The sequence below is a fragment of the Strongylocentrotus purpuratus genome, unplaced genomic scaffold, assembly GCF_000002235.5.
Source record: "Strongylocentrotus purpuratus isolate Spur 01 unplaced genomic scaffold, Spur_5.0 spur5_scaffold_1, whole genome shotgun sequence".
In the NCBI taxonomy this organism is placed as follows: Eukaryota; Metazoa; Echinodermata; class Echinoidea; order Camarodonta; family Strongylocentrotidae; genus Strongylocentrotus; species Strongylocentrotus purpuratus.
The window spans coordinates 31483819-31501086 of NW_022145594.1; positions in this window are offsets into that span (position 1 = coordinate 31483819).

Sequence of the window (17268 nt, forward strand, 5' to 3'; positions counted from 1 at the left end):
AAATGCACATCTGCACCCTAAGTTTTGGTCAATCCTATGCAGTTTATCATCTGTGATGCAAGCCTTTTATTCCATCAAGAAATAGAAAATGTTGTGATATGCCTATGGGTTGACGTTTCGTTTTTTGTATCACTACCACTAGCCAATCGTTATATTTAGAGATTTTTCATTTTTCATGAAGAAAAAAAATGGATTAAAAGACGTATGCATATGGGACATATTACCTTTCAGTGACTTATGCTTTTCAATTCACAAGAAGGGCAGTGTAAGCATGACTGTGCAAGCGACTCTGGAATTATTCATTTATCTTCACCATTGGAGACGGTCCACGTCTTTTTAAAGACACCACAAATAGTCTGCAGAGTGCAGAAATCAATGCCAAGGCGCTCTTACGTTATGGTGTGAATTTAAGATTTGACAGCCTTGAATGAAATAGTCATTTCTTGATATAATTATTCTTCGGATAAAAAATTCAAAACAATTTTCCAAGGGTTCGGTTAATAGGAAATACTTTTAACCAGCGCTAAAAATACACGGGGGCGGTGGGCAATTCACCCCCGTGAGCTCCATAATCGCCCCCGTCAGGTTGCTCACAGGGGCGATTGCAAAATTAAAAATCGCCCCCGTGGAATTATAAAATAAAGATTATCTTTTCTGATTTTCAATTTTCAAACCTTAAACCAATGAAATGGAACTTATATGGCGCTTTCTCTACCATCTCTACTCTACGAGTATTACCGATACAAACAACGGAAGCTCGCGGTGGGGCCGTCAGCACAGTGGCTATACTGCGCTGGTAGTACCGGTGTGCACACAGACGCCCAATATCTGCTGGAGCTGGATATCGACGATCGCGCAAGGACTGAAACATGGAGAAGTTTCCCCCCCCCCCCCATTCAGGGTCGGAATGACCGCATGCGTGTTGCCAAAATGTCCGGTAAAGGGGTACTTTTCGTGCGACAAAGTCCGGCCCGAGAATTGTAAAAAAAGGGGTGTATTTGACTTTTCACCCGGAATTTTTTTTTAAAAGGGGGTGTTTTTTCTTTTTTTTCTCTCATCTCTTTGGACTCCTCAGAAATTATTCCGAATTTAGGGGGGTACATTGAGCATTTTTCCTGATTTAGGGGGGTCTCCAAGGCAGGAAAAGCCTGCAAAAAGCCCGCGAAAGGGGGGTTCGAAAATGTTGGCAGTTCTCAGATAGGGGGGGGGGGGAGGGCTTTCAAAAAGAGGGAACGAGCATATGCGTACCCTAAATAACACAGAGTGGGGGGGGGGGGGCGGGAGTTTTGTGAAAAGTTTGAATCCTCTAATATCTGGTGATTCTTAAAGACCAGCAAATAATGTAACTCGACCAGTAAATCAATATTGAGAAAAAGAAAAAGGCATAAGATGTTGCAGGGGCGGATCTAGGCGGTTTAGGGGTTTAACCCCCCCCCTCCCCCTTGGGCTGCCAAGGAAAAATGTGGCCGCATGTTAGTAGATGCCAGGAAAACACCACTTACGGGGGTTCAAAATAGCAACAACAAAAATCGCCTCGCCGCTACGCGGCTCATGAACGATGCTCCACATCATATTTGGGGTGGCCCCACCCTTAGCAAAAAGCTTGATCCGCCCCTGTGTTTTAGAAGGATATGGTAAAGACTAAAAGTAATGAAAGAATGTAAATAAGGTTGCCCTGAATAATGAGGAGGAAATTATGTGCAGAACGGGAAGAAATGTCCTCACGGGGATAAAAGTCAATAACAGCTATGTAACAAGTAAATTTCTAAGAGGGAAAATACCGACTTAAACAAATGACATAGATAAAATACCAAGGAGTTTCACGGGTACCAATTCAATGGAAATTTGTATGAAATAAGAGCCCCTGTCAGCACTAAAAGAGCCCCCGTGAGAAGGCTCACGGGAGCTCTTTTTTTTTTGGAAGAGCCCCCGTGGGCAAAAAATTAATATTGAGCCCTGCTTCTAACTTTTAATAATCATTTAACTTTGGGTCTGTAAGTCAGACTAATACATGCCTGGCGGCGTAAATATTCATAATTGAATGATAAACGCCAATAAAACTAAAACAAAACAACAACAACAAGGTATTCAACATTTTGGTTTCAAACCAAAGGTTTTTTTTATAGGGATATTGTCCTCTTCTATTGAAGTTTGAAATGTAAGTTCAAGTGCTGTTTTAATTATAGTGGCTACTTGTATAGCGCACAGGTCCACCTTTCGGTGCTCATGGCGCTTTGAGAAATGGACATGTAACAGACATAAGAAAGAAAAACATCAATAAACCGAAAAACAAAATTCGAAATTCTCCTAGACATGGTTAATTATAATATTACAATATTTACAACGAAAGAAACAAATAAGTTTTCAGTTGTAGTTTGAATGTTTATGTTGACGACAGTTGGCGTATTTGTAGAGCGAGCTTATTCCAGAGTTTTGGACCCATTGCAGAGAAAGCCCGATCGCCCCAAGCAAGTTTTATTCTGGGTGTATTAAGTAATAGCGTGTCTGATGAGGAGCGAGGACTTCGTGTGGGGTTGTATTTTGGAACAGAGTTGCTGAGTTTTGTATTGAGTTGCACAGAGTGATGATAAGATTGAATTGCCATGCGTACACACCGAAATGAAAATGATAATCGCTAACCATCCAAGATTTAAAAAAGTCATATTACATCCTCATGTCAATATGACAACGTAACAGTAATTTGCCTTTATATATACATAAATGAACATTATATGGTCTTGACAACGCATTTCAAGGCCATTGTATTCCTTGGTGTTTACATAATAAGATACATGTGTGTATATTGAGAGGAATTTGTAAAGAAGGAAAGTAACGAGATATGTGACATCAATAGCTCCTATTGTCATCGTGGAAAGCCCAGGTTTATTTCTGTTAATGTTCTATTCAGATAATATTGTTAGAAGTATTATTTCCTGAATGGCTGTTTACTTCCAAAGGTTGGAGCGATGTCTACTTTGAAATTTGACCCTATATTTCCTTGAAAGAAAGAGGAAATGTAATCAATAAAAAGGATTTTGACCCTATTAAGAATAACGTTGAATTCATTGCCAATTTTCCAATTTCTTTTTAAGGGTTTGGGAAATGGGTTTGTAATTCAGAGGGGTTGAAGGCTATATATCCAATAATTCCATATGGTCAGTCATTAAAATATTTTCTGCCAGAACTCTTTATTGATGTTAGATACACAATAGTCAGAAATATAAAGTGTATAAACTGTATTATCATTGCATGCATGTACAGACAATGTCAATCGCTCTCTCGATCTCTTTATTCCCTAAATCTTTATATCATATTAGTGAAGAACTTTCTGATATTCTGTTACTCTCTTTTCCATATTATTTCTTTCAGCCATTTGCTCCAATCCTTGTGTCCATGGGACATGTTCTGCTCCAGATGTCTGCACATGTGGGGCTGGATACAGGGGAGACACATGTGAACGTAGTAAGTACATCTAGTTAACTTGGGTGTATCTTTGAAAAATTCGCATAGAATACAATGCAAAACAAATTAAAGAGTGTTAGTTTCATGCAAGCAAGCTTGAAAAGCAGCCCCGAAATTTTGTAGATATCTTTTTCTTTGGTAGTGACATGGATTCCCTAGCATACAAAGCAAAGCATGTTTCTGTTATTTGTGTTAGTATCCTACAGTGAGGGGAAAAAATGAATTTACGTAGACTGTCTTCAATACTGATGAGGAGTAATTGTTTCAGCAAATACGTTCTCATAATACATTCAGAAAGCTCTTTTACATTGGGGATGTTTTATTTAGAGTTAAACAAAATTAAATCCCATGAATGTGTTCAAGGGGGAAATCTCTCATCAATTAAATCAAATCTATTTATCTCCAGCAAATCATACCTCTGTATGAAATCCTGCATGTGCAATCAAGTTTTTTTTTTCTTCTTGTTTTGAAGTGTATCAACTATGAAGCAGGCTTGAGGGTACCTTCTATATCTTCTTGTACTGATTATCTATCTAGAAAACAAATTTAAAGGTCAAACAAAACAAATTTAAAGGTCACTATTCATTAACTATTTATTGCTTTCACAGTGACTGTTAAATCAATTCCCTAAGGCCCTGCTTCTAAAACTTAAACTTGATGCTGTGCCAAAGCTTGGTCTAAAGTCAAGTTTAGACTGAATAATCCTTTTGACAATTTAAAGGTGCCGTGTTGACCAAGTTGTGGGATTAACTGAATTAGTACTTTAGTAGACTAGGCCTGTGTTCAAGTGTAAAAAGCGAGAATAAAAAAGGAGAAAATAGCAAAAACATTAGACGCACAGTTTTTTCTTTGTTACATGTATTTCCATTTAAGATTTCATTTAACCTTATCTCAGAAATTGATAGTCACTTTGTATTAAGATTTGTGGTGAGGTGCTTTAAGGTTTATGTAGGCAATCATAACAACATCCGAACACCCCATGTCCATACACCTCACAACCTTTCATGAATATTATTTGTAACCATGACAGGCATACCACAGTGTTGCATGCAGTAAGACAGACCTGTGTTAGGAGGAGGTATTGTGGGAAAAATCTATTACACTGTACACTACACTAGAACACATGTTGTTGCTGATAGTGTTTTTATGTAGAAAATTCAATTTCTTCATATTCAGAAATAGTCTGATATATAATTACTTTCAGTGTAATTTTTTTTAACACTCAACTGATTTGTTTTGTATTATTTTTGTTGTCTTTTTAAAAATCAATCTGTTTTACTACTTCTGTTATTACTCTTTCTTGGGTTAACAAAGTGACATATCAACATCCCTGTAGGCCTAGATTGGTCAAGCAGTGAGCCAATAGCACACAAGCCTGAGAGCTGATTCCAAGTTATCCACACTGATCCACCTAAAGAGAATGATATGGTTACCAAGAGTGAAGGAATGTGTGATATTCATGGGGGAGATATTTTCTTAGGGACCATTAATAATACAATCTGGTCATCATATACACCCACAACAAAAAGTGAGTCACCCTTACTCAAATTGATGAGTCACTGGTTTGTCCGTACAGTGAAACACTTGAAGGATCGTGTGAGTCACTATGACTCGATACAAATGAGTATTGTATCGAGTCATAGTGACTCACACGATCCTTCAAGTGTTTCGCTGTACGGACAAACCAGTGACTCATCAATTTGAGTAAGGGTGACTCACTTTTTGTTGTGGGTGCATCATGACATAGACCCCCCTACTCCCTAGGCCTATCACACACATACCATACCATGCCAGAGTCACTGTCCACATTTGCAATGGAAAATATATCCTAAAATATCACATTTTAGCGATGTAATAGGTGGTCTCGCTACCCGAATCTGAAAAATCTACTTTGTACGCACTAAATTAAGCCTTAACTTGAGATTTATTTGTCACCCATACTGTCACGAAACAATCTTGAATTGATTCGTTTTACATCAAATAACAAGGATCTAGGAGTTTCGTTGTATAAAACAATGATGCAAGATCATGCATGTTTTCATTCGACACGGCTTCGTGCGATACAGTAGAATCTATACACTATGAACATGACTGACAATGAGAGCGGACAAAATATACAGTTCCTCAGGTAGACAAAGTAACATCCCTTCACAGCTATTATGTGTTCTACACATTTTTACATAATAGCAGTGAAGGGATGTTCCTTTGTCTACCTGAGGAACTGTATATTTTGTCCGCTCTCATTGTCAGTCATGTTCATAGTGATAGTTAAGTTACACACAGCCTCATCAACTCGAGTGCGGATATCGTAAAATGAACGCATGCATCATTTGTATAATAAGCCCACGAATCCAGTCATAAAAAGCATCGTTTAAAACCATATGAATAATTATGCGTACCAATTTTTCACTAGCTGCAGTCAAAACTCTTCTGAATCCAAGATATAAGATGGCGACGTCGCGTCGTCGACCGGGAATTCAAATATGGCTCGAGAATGCGCATTTTGGATGACGTAACGAAAGCATGCGCGCGCATGCATACAGCCTCACTTTCAAGTTGACTCACTTTTTTCTTCTAAAATGCTCTTATGTCGATCTTGACTCATTTTTTACGACCATGTGAGTCAGTCGAAGCATTTTGCAAATGCTTCAGCTCATGATTGACAAACTGGTGAAATATAAATGAGTCAATAGAGACTCATTGGTTGTTACTAATGAGTCAATTTACACCTGACTCACGAAAATTATGCTTAAATGTGTCAAATGACTCACTTTTTGTTGTGGGTGTATTCTGCCTCACCAGACTCAAACTCGTCAATCATAGTTTGAGGAGAGATGAGTTTAAAGAAAGATGCGTTAGTCTTAGGGTCTAGTCCCATCTATTAAACTGAAATATGACTATATATACTTGATTAATGGTAGGCCCTAGTATTCAACTTTTCAATAGTACAAATAAAAGTGGTTGAAATTATCAACATTAATTCATATTAGACAGCTTAAAATATATATAAAAAAAGATTCAGCACTTGATATCATGTTTTAACTTTGTAAAATAAGAAATTTAAATCTTTTATATTTCTTTAGCTCCTGAGTGCATTTTTGGAAAGACGTGTGTAAAATACCCAAAGCCTTTCAAAATGTATTTGTTATAAAGATAACCCCAAACTTTTGTATCAGGTATTTTATATTAGTCCAAGTCTTCAAGGATAGTTATCTTTATCATTTAGGTGAGATCGACTAGGCCTTAACTTTGTCATCCTGTAGTGATGATCAGGTAGTGCATGAAGATGCAGACAAGTGGAGAAGTGAAAGTGAAGAGTCAAATTGGCCATCTGCATTCAGGAATTCTCACCATATAAAAATCTGTTTTTCGAAATATGGACATGACTTTAAACTTTGTGTGTGTGTGGTTATTTGTGAAGGTTGGAAGTAATTGGAAGGATGGTTGAGGCATGAACCAACTCAATTCAGAAAGATAATATCTATAGTAATACACACATTTTGTGTACTGTTGCTGACAATTAAAATGATGAAAACATTGTAACAGGATTTTTTTATTTTTATTTATTTATTTATTTATTTATTTTTTTTTTTTGGGGGGGGGGGGGAGGGTTGATGTACATGTATAACAAATTCGAATTATACAGTTTCTCTAATAAATTACAGAGAGTTAAATAATTTGAATTTTATTTATTCATTTAAAAACGGTAACTCTCTCAGCCTAAAACTGTTGTTTTTGAGAAAGTCTGTGTTGACTGAATAAAAAAATAAACAAATTATATCACAAACAAAATCCAGTAACAAAAGATAACAAAACATAAAAATATGCAAAATAATCGAATCAAATCAACAACAAAAAACAAACGAAAAGGAAACATGAATTATTATAATGTACAAAATAAAAATTAACAATAATGAATAAAAAGTAAATAATTAACAGAGAAGTGTATTGTAAACCGAGAGTCGGATTGACATATTGCTCCGATTGTCTCATTTTCGCTCGCTGGAACATTGCCAACACAAACCACTGACCTCTACCTCCTGGACGGATCATCGCCCATACCCATTTACTATACGTTACGTACTAAAAGGCTGTATTGTCTGATCGTTCATGAATATTCATATTTTTGCTTACCTCGGCAAAATGTTTGCTTTTACTAAATGGAAAAATGACGGTGGGTGGTTGGATGAAATTGACATAATGAACCAAGTAGAAGTGATCTACGATAATTCATGCTTCTTATCCTTCGTGTGCTTGACCTATAATCTTAAAATCGCTTGGCAAACTGAGTCCAAAGTTCGACTTGTTTCACATGTGCATTATAGGCAATGACGAGCTTGCAACCTATTTTGATCAAATTACGATGGGTGAACTTTCAAAAGTCAATGGGACATGAGGGTTCCGATGAAAGAGCTAGTAATAACGTAAGTTGGGGTGGATGTGCTTTTCGTTTAAACAAAAAAAATGATTTTTTAACAATTTGTGTGTACCATTCCATAGGCTAACATGTATGGCTGCTGACTCTGACGATAGGGGGCGTTGTGAAATGAGACAAAACGGAGCTATATGCTCTCCTCCCAAGGGTCAGCCCCCCCGCTACCTAAGTGGTGACATGATGTTTGTTTTTTTATATATAATTCTCTATGTTTTTTAGTTCCTGTAAAATTGTGTTCCAGCATTTCGCCCCTCTATAACTTAAACTCCTTATTTATAATTCGTTTGGCCTTTAGGTAATGCGAAATTATGAAAAGAGTGTCGGGTATTATACACAGGTTGCGCTTTTCAAAGAAACGTAGAATAGGTTTTGGTGGATTATTATAAAATATTTGGAGCATCCCTATTAATGTCCTTAAAAATAAAATCTTTCTAAAATGTTATCTAAATTCAAAAGTAGGAACAACTGATCTGTTGGGAATCTTGGGTCTTTCTTCAAAACAATTTTTAGCGCTTTATTTTGTAAAGTTTGAAGTTTTCTTAAGTTCGTGACCCCTGTATTTGCATAGACTATATCACAGTATTCAAAATGACATTGTATCATGGATTTATAGAACAATTATGCCTGGTGTTGTGTAATAATCGGACGAATTCTCCTTAATATATATAATTCAAACAAAACTTTTCTTCTTATTTTGTTGATATGTAGGTTCCAACTTAGATTCTCGTCTAGAATTATGCCAAGATACACGATGAAACTCTCAGAATGGGTTTACTCTCTACTAGTAAATGTATTTTAGGATCAGGTCTGTTTAACTTACTCCTGGTATCTACAACAAGAAACTCACATTTCTTAACATTTAATTTCAGCTTGTTGCATTTTAGATATTCACATACGGATTCTAGGTCTTTGTTTAAGGTCGTTGTCAAATCTTGAACGTTGTTACTACTGAAATATAAACACGTATCGTCAGCATACATCAATACCTTAGAATGCTTCACTGCAGTTGGTAGGTCGTTATCATATATTGAATTCCGCATGTAAGCTCCTTAGTATTCGAGCTTATACCATTCATTGTAATGAATTGCTTTCTCCCCATCAGATAACCTTCAAACCATTTGGTAACCTTTTCAGACACACCAATGGAACGTAATTTTTGCAGAAGGATGTGATGATCAATGCAGTCAAATCCTTTTTGTAAATCGATCATAATAATCCCTGTTGTGCACCCTTTGTCTATATTATCAAATAAATCTTCTGTTCAGGGGCGGATCCACGTAGCGATTATTCCGGCCCGCCCCCCCCCCTAGCCCCCCAAAACGATAAAAAAAAATAGGATAATAACGTAAAGTTAACCTTTATAAAACGAAAAACAAAAGCGCGCCCCCCCCCGCTTATTCGCCGGCCGGCTGAGTAGGCACTAAATTTTGTATTAAGATTTGGCTACCCCCCCCCCCCTTGACGCCGTCTGGATCCTCTGCAGGCGCGGATCCACGGGGGGGGGGGGGAGGGGAGCTGACAGGTCAACAACAACAAAATTAAAAAAAAAATTCTCACGAATTAGGTTAAAAAACAAAAAGACAGTGCCTCCTACCCACTACCCCCCCCCGCTTATTCACCGGTGGCTGAGTCTCAACTAGTATTTTCTCACAGATTGCCCCCCCCCCCCCCCCCCATCTTCCCGCCGGCTGGATCCGCCACTGCTTCTGTTGATATTTAAAAGTGCAGTAGTCGTTGAGTGATTTGGCCGAAAACATGAATGATTATCACATAGTAAGTTGTTGTTATTTAAAAATTCATATATCTGCTTGAAAACTATTTTTTGTCACTTTTGCTAGTACTGGAATAACAAATATTTGTCTGTAATTGCTTTTTTCTTGTTTATCTCCCTTTTTATGAGTTACACGTGTCATTTTCCATTGAACCGGAACAATTCCTTGAGTCAAGGACATATTTATAATATGACACATTGGTTTGGCAAAAATTTTGAGAAATCATCTTTATAAACAATGCTGGGATCTCATCTGGCCCTGTAGCCTTTTTGACAGAAATGTCTTTTAATTCCTATAAAACAGTGCTTTAGGAAAAATATGCAAAATTGAATTCGCCAGCGGAAACATCAGAACAATAATGTTTAAACGTCTGGAGAAGGACAAATTTTGTGGGCTTGTATATGTTTACCTACTGAAACGAAATAGTAATTTAATTCATTCAAAATTTGTTTATGGTCATAAATAATTTCTTCATTGATAAGTAACTGTGGAATATTATTGCAGACTTTCTTCTTAGTAGGTAAGAATTGCTGCATAAATGAAAGAAGAGTATTGCTATCAGAGCTGTTTTCAAAACAATTTCCAATATACTCACGTTTTGCTTTCCTAATAACAGCAGTGACTTTATTTTTAAGGATTTGTAAACGCGCCAGTAAACGTCATCTTTTGACTTTTTGGCAGTCTGTTAATAGCAGCATTTTTCTCTTCAATCGAATCTAGGATGTTTTGATTAATCCATTTTTATGTTTAATCCTTGATTCTCATTCGTTTTATGGGTGCTATATCATCTAATATAGAATTCAATTTATTCTCGAATGCTCGATACGCCTTTTGGGGGCAAACATATTCTTGTACTCAATCAAAATTAATACGTTCAATGCCATTTTGCACAATGTCGGGCTTCAGTTTCTTTTTATTCCTCATAATTCTATATTTATGCATTACATTACAATTAGGAAGTTCACTCTATTACGAGCTTCATGAAATTTAGTTTTATTTGTGTTTGATCTCACTTTACAATATCTTCTATACAGTTTAATTTTGCCTTCAATTAATTTTAATAATTCAAAATTAAACCAAGGTTTTTTACATTTCTTTTACTTTTGTTTGGAATTAGTGTTAAGTTTTTTTTCATAATATAAGGTAAATTTGGTTTTAAATTTCCTGTAATCAATTTCTGCATCGTTAGAAAAAATGTCACTTATCCAGTCTTCGGTCATCAAATCTAATTTCAAGTTTTTCATGATGTTATCATTAATCAGCCGCTTTTTTACATTCTGCACAGGCATATTAGATAAACATGTAGCATGATTGGTAATTTGAAAAATTGGTAAGTGATCCGTGGCATTGTTGTAAAAAATCCCAGAAGTAATGAAGGAATTGATATTATTGGTAAATATATTATCTATCAATGTTGCACTACGAGCAGAAAGACGAGTGGGCTTGTCAATTAATGGCAAGAGTTGTGACGAGTATAAAACTTGTAAAAAGTCAACACTATTTTTATCATTAGATTTTAAAATATCATTATTAAAGTCACCCATAATGTAAATTAGTTTATTTTCTGTATTAAGCTCCGGCAAACATGTGTCAAAGTCACTTATGAAACTATCGATTCTGTTCTTTGGTTGCCTGTAAGGGTTCCCCTGATTGAACAATTATTTAGATTTTAAAATATCATTATTAAAGTCACCCATAATGTAAATTAGTTTATTTTCTGTATTAAGCTCCTGCAAACATGTGTCAAAGTCACTTATGAAACTATCGATTCTGTTCTTTGGTTGCCTGTAAGGGTTCCCCCTGATTGAACAATTATTTCAATTAAAAGAAATCCAATGCCATCAACATTGAAATCAATATCTTTTCTAATTTTAAAATTGAGAGTATTTGAAACAAATAATGCTACTCCACCTCCTCTGCCATCAATGCGATCAGAATGTATGAACGAATATCCCTCTAAATTAAAAAGCATAGGTGTTTGAGAATGAATCCATGTTTCTGAGAAACCATACACAGAAAATAAAAAGGACAATGAAGAAATACAATTTCACAAAAGTTCTTATTTAAGCTACGTGCATTGAAATGTAACATACTAACATTATTATTATCTGATTTAGGCAAGTGTATGAATTCAGTTTCAATATAATATTTACATTCATTCATTTCTCCTTGTAGATCATACTCATCAATATTGCTTATATTATGTTCAGTTTGTCTTTTAAAGAGACTTTTCAATTCATTGACATTAATTTGTTTAATTGTACCAGACAATGAAAGAGTATCAATAAATTCGTCATTGTTTAAGCTATAAAAAGAGCTATAAAAATATAAAGACAGAGAAGATTCAATACATACATGTTTGAACAAGCAATAAATCTGCATATCATCGGCATAGTTCATTGTTGATAAGCCTTGAGAATTGATCACTTTTTTCTGGTAGTTGAGTGAACATTGAAAATACCAGCGGCCCAAACGTAGTCAAATGTGGGGGCAAATGAATCAGAATTAATTAATAGGATGAATCGGGGTTTAATAAAAAGACAAAACAGACTGATGAAATTTTGGTCATTGAACCGAAGTATTCTAATTATAAATTTATTTTGATGCTAACTGTTTTTATTCCTGGCTTTAGGGGTTAATGTCCGTTTCTGGTCCATTTTTAGGCCTTTCTTTCTTCCTTCCTATCTCCACTATCCTAGATCCTACAAACTTCTAATACATTCCTTTAGATAGTCTAAGAGATGTTCTTTCATCTGCGACGTGTAACCTGACCTTCAAAATGCCATCTTCGTACTCAAAATTCAAATCCGAAACCGACTCCATCAAAAATCTCTCAAATTCTTGAAAAATTGACCCGTATAAATCTAAAACTGCCATAAATTTATCATATAAATTCCGTTTTGTTTTTAAATCTCACCGTATCCTTATGTTACAAATGCGCATAGTCATGCTTAATTTCACGCTCCAATAACTATGCAAAACATAAATAGCGCCCTCTAAAGTTCTGGGACTTGGCTTTCTTTCTGTGGCCGTATCTCTATTGTGTCTTGGCAATCCCGTACCTTTTTTTGGATTTAGATACTTGAACATATGCCCTTTCCAGCCATATACAAAATTAAATACCCTAATATTGACCAAATTTGAGAAAATTGCCCTCAAAATTCGCCATTTTCAAGAAAATTGCGAAATAACTTCAACTTGTTCTAAGATTGCGATCATTATACCCACAACAATGAAATTTAGCAGACACATGTATCAATATACGTGACAACTGTCCATTAAGTTGTGTACATTTTAATGACGTCAGCGCAAAGTTATCGCTAAAAATGATGAATTTACTATGCATTACGTAATAGCGTGTTAAATGCGTGCAATACATTGCGTGCCAATGACAATGGTGTCAACCTGACTGCAATGAAGTGCCCTTTCGATTGATATCAAGTATGGTATATGTTCACACAGAAAATTTAGATTAAATCGCATTTGAACAAGGGTCACTATACGAATTCCGCCGAGTTTCCGCCCAATTATAACACGTATCGACTATGACGTCATTTTCCAGACTGATTTTCGCCCCCTAAACGTTCTTTCTTTTCCTTGAAAATTTGCAGTGACATTTCGAGTTGCAATACGCAGGGCACCTTAAAGCCCGATTTTTAAAATTGGTCAAGGGGGTCATTTTGTCCTATAAATCTTTTTTTGCATCTTTTTTGCATCACGTGTTTCGATAGGATTATCATAGCAAAAAACTAAGTGGTTTACAAAAACCACCATGAAATTCTCTTTACAATAATACTTAATACGGTCCATAAAAAGACATAAAGAGAGAGCCGTTACAAAAAATGTACCATGGTAACCATGGTACTTTTGTCCAAATTACCATCCACCATGGTAACCATGGTTATCATGGTACCAAAACAATGAAATACATTGTTTAATGACCCAATTTATTTCATTGTTTTGGTCCCATGATAATCATGGTTACCATGGTGGATGGTAATTTGGGCAAAAGTACCATGGTTACCATGGTACATTTTTGTAAGGGAGAGAACAAAACAATTTAAATCCGGTCATAATACAGATCCTGTACGTTTTCCGCCCATGCATTACACGCATTGTCTATGGGGCAAATCGGGTTCAAGCTTTTGGCCCCCAGAACGATCTATGCGAGTTAATCGCATTTTAGACACCATATTATACTGTTTATGATTATGTTAGTATAGACGACCGTTAGTGCCAGATCGCCCGTCATTGCACGCATATCGTTGTGCCACGATTGCAGGTCTAGTTTATGTTCAGATGTTAGTGGCCACTTACCCATTTTCTAGTCTCTACTTAAAAAGCTCTAATAATAATAATACTTATCAACCTTGCTCATTTCGCTTTACTCGGAAATACTCAGATGATGATATAAGAAATTTTCAATATGATCTTTATCATGACGAATGGACTAATATTTATATTATGACAAATGCTAATGATGCATATTCCTTTTTTATTAACTGTTTTACTTAATTTTTTGACAAGAATTTTCCTCTGTCAAAAACTATACTAAAAGACGCATGAAAAAACCTTGGATTACAAAGTATTTATTCAGATACATAAAGAAGAAAAATCGTTATTATAAACACTTTCTTCAAAACAATACATTGGATAATGAAAGAAAGTACACAAAAATCATACTTTTCTAACAGTTTAAAATAAAATGAAATAAAACTAAACAGACTCGGTCAGTAATAAACTCATTACTAAATAAGCCTAAAAAATCTTTACCTGAATAATTTTTTTAATGGAACTGAGAAAGTTTGTGATCCACAACATGTACACTGTTGGTCACATTGGTGGAATAATTATTTTTACCCCAATTTATTGAATGATTTTGACAATGATTTATTCAATAATAGATCTAGATAATAGTATACATTCTCAGATTTTATTAAATGGCAATTGGGGAGTGTTTGTTTTGCGTGACTGCTTAAAGCATGTGTGTGCTACAATGCTAATCAACTAGGGGACCTACGTCCTTAAGTCATAACTGACAGTAATGGGGATTAATACCTCATAAAAGGGCACTAATATAGCACATCGACACGGTTTTGATCCTGGGGGCTCACAGGGGCTCACAGGGGCTCACAGTAACGAGGCCATTGCTTAGTCAATGAATCAATTAATTATAGGCCAATATCTATTCTGCCGTCTATATCAAAGTTGTTAGAAAAATTTATCTATAACCGATTGTATTCATTTTGTTTTAAAAACGAAATTCTCACAGATTCACAATATGGCTTTAGGAAAAATCACTCTACTACATATGCTTTGATAGAATAACAAGATAAAGTTTTGTCAGCAATTCATACCAATACATTTTGCATTGGAATTTTCATGGACCTTTCTAAGGCCTTTGATATTGTTAATCATAGAATATTTTTATCCAAATTAGGACACTATGGGATTAGGGGTTTACCAAAATCTTGGTTTGAAAGTTATATTTCTAATAGATCTCAATATGCAGTTTATAATAACAGTTCCTCAAATTCTTTTTCTCTATTACACACGGCATACCACAAGGTTCTATCCTAGGTCCTCTACTGTTTTTAATTTATATGAATGATCTTACATATTCTTCTGATAAATTGAATTACATTATGTACGCTGACGATACTATTTTAATTTACACCCAACCTAACACTCATAACTTACAAAATTATATCAATACCGAATTACACAAAGTAACAAAATGGTTCAAATCAAATAGATTGTTGATAAATCCTAGTAAAAATAAAATACATTACTTTCTTCCATAGGCAGTCAAATTCCACTATTTCGCTTGATAATTTGTTTATAAAAATAGATGACGTTCCATTAAATGAGGTTGAAAGTGTTAATTTTTTTATTGATTTTAATATGCAATGTCAATAAAGTCACTCAAAAGGGATCTAAATTTGTTGGTATATTATACAGATTAAAAGACTCGTTTCCACCTTCAGCGTTATTACTACTTTATAATTCATTCATTCATGCTCTCATATTTAAATTGCAAAAAAGCCCTTCGCGTTTGCCTTGGATGTCATTATCGTGCCCATTCTGCCCCAGCGTTTAGAAAATTGAAATCTGTTAATATTTTTGATTTGTACTTAGTAAAAGAAACCGAGGAGTGCAATGGAGTAATAGTCTATTACTCCATTGCACTCCTTGGTTTCTTTTACTTTCAAAATAAATTACCTGTTAATATTTTTTCAGATGTTCACTCTTAATTACCAGATACATAATCACAATACCCGTTTTAAGGATTCCTTTCACGTATGGCCAGTAAAAACAAATAAGGTTATGAAATCAGTACGACATAATTTCCCTGTGATTTGGAATTCCATCCTCAAAGATGGTTCTGATTGCAAGTCAGCTAATTCCTTTGAAACAAATTTGAAGCAGTTTCTTTTTTTCAAATATGTATAGATGTTTATCTTATGTTTATATTTGTGTTATTTGTTTTTTGTTTATTTTGTTATTAATGTTTTGTTTTTATCTTTGTTTTTGTTTATCATGCTATGAATGCTTTGGGAACTATGCTTGTACAAGGCATAAGGGCCTTTTTTTATGTAGTTCCCCATTTCATTTTCTTAATTTGTTTATCTTTTGTATCAATGTAATTTTTAATCGAGAATAAAATAAATGCGAATTAAAATTGAATTGAAATTGAATTGAAATTCATAGCGTGATCTGTGACTATAGTTGGGGGTTCACTGCTAGAACATGAGGCACAAATGGTGATTAAAGCTCTAGTGGGAGTGGTAGGCTTAGAGATTAGATGGGATGAAAATAGACAAATGAATCATACAATGGGAGGGATTTTATGAAAATGTGCCCGACTCTGCTAATAAGCTTGTTTCATCATAAACTGACAATTCACCAAAGTTAGTGTCAATGCCTTACGACTAACATGGATTTATTAATTTCTCTCGTGTGACATACGTGTACTGTAGATGGCAAGGATCTTCAAGGATGGTCACCATCTAAGGTTTTTTTTTTCTCTCCGAGCCTACATGCAGTAGCTAGCCTATATGAAATCAGTAAAAAGGAAAATATAAAGCTCTCCTTTTTGTCGATAAAAAAAGTGATCTTGTTATTCCTGTATTAGAAAAAAAAAATTACCACAAATCGAAGCCTACATGTTCAATCATACAAACAAGTTGTGAAAGTTACTAGGCGATTCTATCAGGGTTTTTTAAAATTTAAATCAGTGATCACTCGGAGTGAATCGTTTTTGGATAACCTTGAAAATACAGAAATGTTGTATATTTTGTTTTTAATAGAACAGTTGTTGTTGTTTTTTTGTTGTAATGGCAATCCTGTCTATTATCACCAACGCCTTTCTTTTTAATATTAATTTCTTTCTTTCTTTTTTAAAAATAAAAGTATCAAAAATAAAAATTAAATATAGGATTCTCTCTTTTTTTCTTTTTCTTTTTTCCCCCTTAAAATGAAATGAAAGAGAAAATAGATGAAGAAAAAAAAATACAACAAAATGTAGATTTTTGTATCCTGTAGGTTACCGCGTAGTCCTGTCCGTTCTAAGACACCGTCCAGACACCGTCCTGTCTC